Below are 6000 nucleotides of genomic sequence, written 5' to 3' on the forward strand. Positions count from 1 at the left end.
TAGGTAGGGTCCAGGTGTGGGAGCTGCCTTCCTGGCGTCGGTAGCATTGGTGCTCAGCACGGAAAACAAGATCGACGGTAAACAAATCAAGCAAAAAAAAAAATGATCTGACATATTTTATGGTGACTTTAATACAAAAACAAATGTTTGAAGGCATTTGGAACTATCATAAGGATAATATTTAAAAAAAAGTAAAAGGCTGTATCCAGTAAGTAAGAGGTTGTAGACACGACCGTAGATTTGACGTAGAATTGAGTGCTCAATATCAATATTCGGGAATAGGGAAAACACTTTTTCCCATCACGGAAACGCCTTGTTTTCTGATGCCAAAATTACGCATTTTTGTGAACAAAACGATTATTTTTTTGGTTTATTCAATGGGTAAAAAAAACTCAACATCGATTGGAAGAATTTCATGCTAAAATTTCCAATCGCGAGACATTCGCGATCAATCATATAAATTTGGGACTTTTTACGCATTTGACCACACAAGTTTGGTTGCTGGGTACATTATCAAAGAGCATTGAAATTTAACTCTTAAACAACAATAATTTATGGTGTTCCTGAAAAGGACCGTTTTATCGTGATGGTTAAGTAATGCTGAGCTATTAGGGTGTTCAACACGGATGAGACTGGCGAGCCGTATGTTGTTTGGAACGGGAGTGACGCGCTTGACATAGATGGTCCACAACCACTCACGACGAGCTACTGAATCCAATCAGTAGCGGTGCACTTTCTTCCTCCTTCTTCAGTGAATGGACGCTCCTGTGGGATGCAGCTCGCTGCTTGTGGGCAGCCTTTCGTTGTGTACTGAAGAACAATGTTCAACGCAATGCGCCGAAAGCACTGCTGCTGCTGCTGATGATGATGATGACGACCGACCGGACACCACCACACACAATGATTGAATAAGCACCGTTCGGCGAGACCGGATGGAATTCAATTTTGAAATCTGTGTTAGGGAAAGCGGTGGGTGATTATTTTGATCACCATTGCAACAGTTGGACATTTGTGTAATTCTCAAAAGTGACCTATTGAAAATTGATTAAGTGTTAATTCGTAGAAAAATTTCCAATCGATTGACGTGTTTAGAATTAAAATCCGTCAGCTATTGACTGAGTTTAAAGTAGTCAAAACCTGACCACTTTTCGTAACGTGGACGATTTTTTTTAATTTCTTCGCGAATCTAAATGTATCGTGAAAAAATGTCCAATAAAATAATTTTGTTAATTCAGACAATGAAAATTGTACATAGAAATGCAAGTCCAAGATTAAAGTTTTTTTTCAAGGTTCTGAAGCTTTGATTAGCAAGACCGTGATCCTGGTCTAAGAAAACTGTTCAATATTATGGGAAAACAATTCAATATCCCAGGCATGTATAAATGTTTCAGATTTTTATTTATATAAGGTGTCGTCCCTATATTATGTCACACATTTAGGGGAGAGGGGGGGGGGGTAGGGTTTGAAAACTGTGACGAGCCATACAAAAAAAAAATTAAGATTCATACAAAAAATGTGGGGGGTTGAAAATGGGCCAAATTTGCGTGACATAATTAATGGACCATCCCTAATGCATTCCAGGCTCATTTGTTGCAGCTTTGCGGAGCCGATATTCATTGCTTAGATCACAAAATTACTTAAAACTAACGTTAGTAAAGCGGGGGCCGAATACACGCGGCTATCTCGAGGTTAGGGGTAACAAATTGTAACAAATGGAAGGCAGGGTAGGGATTGAGAACACAAGGTTTGGAGAACAATGTGCTCTTGATCTCGAACTAAGCGACATACTGATGAAAAAGACATACATGGGGTACTATGTTTTAGATTCTGTGCACAGCATTCAAAGTGTTTTTATGTTACTTCATACGCGAAGTTCGCGATTTTTAGGTAGTGATGAAACGTCGTTAGAAATATTTCACAGCCGCAGTCAGTTATGAGCAGAAGGAGGACGCACACCTTTTGCCTGTAGACTTGAAGACATACTTCAAGTCTCCGCGTACATCGTATGGGTTAGGCAAAAGATGTGCGTCTGACTTTAAAAACTGTCGCCTTAATGGCCCTTCGCTTATTTTCAACTTCTATTCATTTTTCATACTGTCGTACTCTATCGGAACTATCCTCCTGCCTACCCTCTTCTAAAGATCATTCACTAGTTAATAAATTATCACACTAAAGCTTTATGTTAGCATTTCCAACCAACTCTAAAAGTAGACAGTTTAGGAGGGGGGAAGCGGTTGACAATTATCCACGGCCCATACAAATTTTAAAATTTTTGTATGGTCCATTTTCTACACAGAGCGAGGGGGGAGGGTCAAGAATAAAAAAAACTCTTTACGTAGTTATTGAACAGCGCCTACCAAATGTTCAAAATGTCGGACATCAGACACACAATATAATTTTGATATCACATCAAAGTGAATGCACTTAAATCGTGTCAAAAATATGGTGTAATACTACTTGCCAAAAAGAACAAAATATTATCATTAATACAGTGTATGAACTGACATTACGCTGCTTTTACTGCATTTGTTTATTTTTGTGGCCATTAAAATTACATGAGATTTTCGACATGATTGAAGTGCATCCTCTTGGATGTAATGTTAAAATTTATTTGTTGCTGTGCATCGAAAGACTGTGTTAACTTTGAAAACATTATCAAAAAATCACATATCTAAGGCTTAGGAATTGTTTAGGATTTAACTGAGATCATGTAAGGCAATTTTGAATGATCTGGACTAGCCAAAACTCCGAGATTATGAGACATTGCTATTCATTTTAGACCTCACACTTAATTTTTGAAATTACTTGCTAAGGAAAAGTTCAGACCTCCGAGCATGATGAAATATTCAAGGTTAATATTCCAGATATCGTACTTGACATTTGTATTAGAGAAGGGTGAGAAAGAAATGAAGAGATTCTGTGAAGGGTGAGAAAGAATGGAAGAGACAGCCCTATGGGGTGTACGCAATGGTGACGTAGGACTACGTGGTCTTATATCAAATATCTTATTCGTTATCTGCAGCAGCAGCTTGTGTTTTGTGTAGGATTATGAATTCGACACCACCACACACGGTGATTGGAACTGAATCCGATCAGTGGTTGAGGGCCTTGATAGCTAGCTGCTTGCGGGGAGCCTTTCGTTGTTAACTGGAGAACAACACCACTCACCACGCGGGGATTGAATTAACCGTGAGACGGGATGGCATTCAACTTTGAAATCTGTGTTAGGGAAATCGAGTTTCGCAGGCAATCGGTGATAATTTTAATTATAATAGTAACAGTTGCATATTCATGCAATTTTCAATAGTGACATTTTGAAGAATGATCAAGTATTTAATTTAGCAGATGCGTTGAAATATTTCTAATCGATTGGTGATAAAATGATTGAAATTGGCAGCTGAGTTATTAACGTTCAAAATCTTTCATAATTTTGTTACATGTTCCATTTTAGGTTTTCACAAAGTGTAGCCCCATATAGAAATCACAGACATAGTCCTACGTCAAAATAGCCATGTAGAACGATAGATGCATATTAAATTTGAATATGTATATGTCCAAACTTGTTCTGGTCGCAGTAATAATCCTTACCTTGAAACTCCTCAACTCAAGCGTGTGTTTCGTGTATCAAGTACATCCGGATTTTCCTTCCTGTTTGTTGAGTATGTCCTTATCAGCTTCTGCTTCGGCACGCTGTTTCTATTAGTCCAGTGGTAGTCTTGCAGTTTCACTACTTCCACTTTGAACATCCAGCTGCTGATCACACAATAATCAAAACAGACCTTCGACAAAGACGGATACTCACACCGACAACGACTGCGATAATAACAAAACCATTAACCAGCTTATTTCTGCTGTTGCAGTAGCTCGTGCTGCCCACAGTTTCCACTTCTCAGGGATATTTGTTCTTCGGCTCTACTGTGTACTGAACTTACGTTATTCGTCCCTTTCTCTTGTGTTCTTCATCGGGCTCTAGGACAAGCCTTAGTGCATTCGTCTGTTTGTAGCACCAGACGCACAGGCCTTGGTGATATGCTGAGCGTTGTTCAAAAATGTGGGTTGTTTTAAATTATTTTATAATTTATGAAATGAGCAAAAAATAAATCGCAATGCATGACTCTGAAAACACGTTTTAAAATTTTTAACATTAATTTTGAATATAAATTATACAAATTTTATATGCAACAACTATAAAAATTAAAAGTGGCTCAACGTTCTTTGTTCATGCGCCGACCATGTGTCATTCTTTCAGCTAAGCTGTCGGAGCTCATGAGTCAAACATGTTTTCTACACTCTAGCACACAAAGCGGAAATATAGAGCAACTTGTGAAAAGTGCCCATGTGCTAAAATGTAAACAATGGCTTCAAACGACGATGAAGGCTTATGCTATGTTCATACCTTGGAGTTATAACATCAAGGAAGCCTTTTAACATTGTATATATAATACTGTAGTTCGAACAAGGCATTACTCTGACAAACCAACAGCAGCATCTGGTAGAAGAAGTTTGCACTATCGTTCTGTGGTTCGTGAACAATTACTTTTGTTTACATTTGGCACATAGGCCATTTCCACATGTTGCTCGAGAAATATGCAGCCTGTCCGGAGCTCAGAATCACAAGAGAAAAACTGGTTCGAATTAGCACTAGCCAACAGCATGCACCAGACACGGCACACTCACACACGGCACTTTTATTTATTTTTGTTGTGCTAGGGCTGGGGCACAAATAATATGCTTCCTTGCTTCTCCGCGCCTAGCCATGCCGGCTCGGCTGCATCAGCAAGCTTCACTGCACTACACGTTGACGATGTTTTCAATATTTCTCTATCAATATTTTTGCTTGCTCACTTGTTATCTCGGTCAAAGCACTTATGCTGTTGCTGCACTGCACACACTATCTTCTCGAACAGATGATTTCATACAGCCATTCTTCGCCGTCGAAAGCAATCTCCAGATTTCGAGACGGCTAAAACGAACGGCACGTGTATTGCAGCACGCAGCAAACAAACACACTTGCACACCCCCACACGTTTCGTCAGAAAGCACCGATGCACTCGCAACAACAGCAGCTGATTTCTGTTGTGGGCAAACTGGTTCGTGGTTATTTTTGGCGTCTCTCCTTGAAACAAACTCACGTTAAGACGAAGCTAACGCCGGCGGCAGTAAAAATGATACGGGCAATAATCGCGGAACTGCACTACAACAACAATCGATGAACGTTCTGACCTCTGACTTATTACTTACATTACCCACACAATGTGGCTCGACGCGACGCGGTTTCAACGAATTGACGGTGAAGATCAACGCTCACTTTGTTTGTTGTTTGTTATTGACTCCTTCCTCTCCGTGAATCTGATGCTGCTGCTCTCCAATCTAGGCACCACATGCACTCCTACTCCTATTGGGTGGTGGGATGTTGTACACTGCGCGAGAGCAAACGATCCAAACACGGCAACGATTCGAGGCAAACTGAATGCTGACAAAGAATGGGCAGTTCAGAATTGCATGCACCGTACCGACCCACAATGTACCGACCGACCAGAGTGCGGTATATTGGTAGAGAACCGGACGGGCAACGGCGTCTATAGAGGACCGGCAAGTGGCGGTGAGAGGCAAATCTGAGTGCGCGCACTTCGGCAATTTCCGCGTGAACTCTTGCCGAGCGGCAGCATGGTGTTGACCGTGATTACACCCACCTCAAATTTTACGCGGTCTTAGTATCCTTTTGTTTCATATTCGTGTTTGATGCTTGATGGATCTGGGTGTCAAAAAATAAAAATTTCCAGCCTCACCACAGAAAAAGAATATTAAAAAAATGTACCCGCGTAAAAAAGAATTGGCTGTAGTTAACTGTTGTGAAAGGTAGAAAAAGGAGAGGCATAACAGAGACAGAGAGGTACCGTTGTTTGAGGATGGAGTTTTAGCTGATTCTCCGTTTCCTCAATTTCTGGCTGCCTGATCTTTGGTAGTAAGAATTATCACCACAAATGGTAGTTTTATTAC

At 40.3% G+C, this 6000-nt stretch overlaps 1 protein-coding gene across 5 annotated transcripts in view; it reads right to left on the reverse strand.

Moving 5' to 3' along the window:
• Positions 1-5455, reverse strand: part of LOC135707711 (ubiquitin-conjugating enzyme E2Q-like protein 1) — a 277724-nt gene extending 272269 nt beyond the window's left edge. For 2 of the 5 annotated variants that reach the window (XM_065229596.1, XM_065229593.1), the window contains exon 1: positions 3589-5455. The gene's annotated coding sequence lies outside the window, so the exon portion shown is untranslated. The remainder of the gene's footprint in view (positions 1-3588) is intronic. The other 3 variants (XM_065229597.1, XM_065229595.1, XM_065229594.1) reach the window with 3 other exon arrangements.
• Between the last annotated feature and the right edge of the window lie 545 nt (positions 5456-6000).

Source organism: Ochlerotatus camptorhynchus, unplaced genomic scaffold, assembly GCF_037179485.1.
Source record: "Ochlerotatus camptorhynchus isolate MF236.1 unplaced genomic scaffold, CSIRO-AGI_Acam_v1.1 ptg000316l, whole genome shotgun sequence".
Classification (NCBI taxonomy): Eukaryota; Metazoa; Arthropoda; class Insecta; order Diptera; family Culicidae; genus Ochlerotatus; species Ochlerotatus camptorhynchus.